Here is an 883-nt window from a genome sequence, read left to right as displayed (position 1 = left end):
ACAGACAGAAGCAGCACGCCAGCACAGCCAACATTAAAACGGAGGGCACACTACGATTTGCATTGGCACAAAAGTGATCTGGGCAGACATCGTTCCCTACATAACGCAAAAAGTGGCAAAGCGCTTTTGGGTTGAGAAGACGCAAGAAGGTTTTTGTTTTGTGCCTTGATGTCAAGCTGAGAAAGTATCTTTAAACACTTTGCTTAGTTTCTCGAGAGACTGCCAAAAAGCAGTTCCCTCCCTTTCGTCTGAAGCCAGCTGAAAGGGGGTTTCGACAGAAGGACCTGGCAGCGGTGGGATTCGAACCCACGCCCCTGAAGAGACTGGAGCCTTAATCCAGCGCCTTAGACCGCTCGGCCACGCTACCCGCTGTGCACTGTCTCTTTGTCTCATTACTTGCCCGGAGGAAGCCGGGTGGGTTTTGCTCTTGTCGCCCGACTTAGTGGCGTTATGACCGTGGAACCGACTGCACCTGCTTTTTCTGAGATGCTTCCCCTCTCATGGCGAGATCTCTACTTCTTTAACACCTCTGGATAAAGATCTTCTGTGGAGCAGGTTTCAGACCTCTGCGTACAGCACCCTTGATGTCATTTTATTTTTACAGCAGCCGCATCCGGAAAGTTGTGTCTTTTACGTTTTATTTGAACAACAAAACTACATACAATACAAACAAGAGCACATATAACGTATCAAGAAAATCATTAAGGGCACATGCTATAATACAATTACACTTTATGAAAAACGATTACACAAAGGTATTCGGGTTTGCTTGAACCTTTAAAAAAAGTGATCTGAAACTACCCAGCTTACAATCTCTGAGGTAGTTGTCACTAAACTTGGACGTGATGTGCCACACATGTGCCATGTGCCTTTACTTTTGTAA

General features: G+C 45.9%; 1 non-coding gene across 1 annotated transcript; it reads right to left on the bottom strand.

The window, feature by feature from the left end:
• Positions 1 to 285: 285 nt before the first annotated feature.
• trnal-aag (transfer RNA leucine (anticodon AAG)) lies at positions 286 to 367 on the bottom strand. The gene has a single exon. It is a non-coding gene; the product is annotated as a tRNA-Leu (tRNA).
• Positions 368 to 883: the final 516 nt, after the last annotated feature.

This window comes from Lepisosteus oculatus, chromosome 14, assembly GCF_040954835.1.
Source record: "Lepisosteus oculatus isolate fLepOcu1 chromosome 14, fLepOcu1.hap2, whole genome shotgun sequence".
NCBI lineage: Eukaryota > Metazoa > Chordata > Actinopteri > Semionotiformes > Lepisosteidae > Lepisosteus > Lepisosteus oculatus.
Note: the sequence above shows the minus strand (reverse complement) of the source record. Positions and strands in the feature narration are given on the sequence as shown.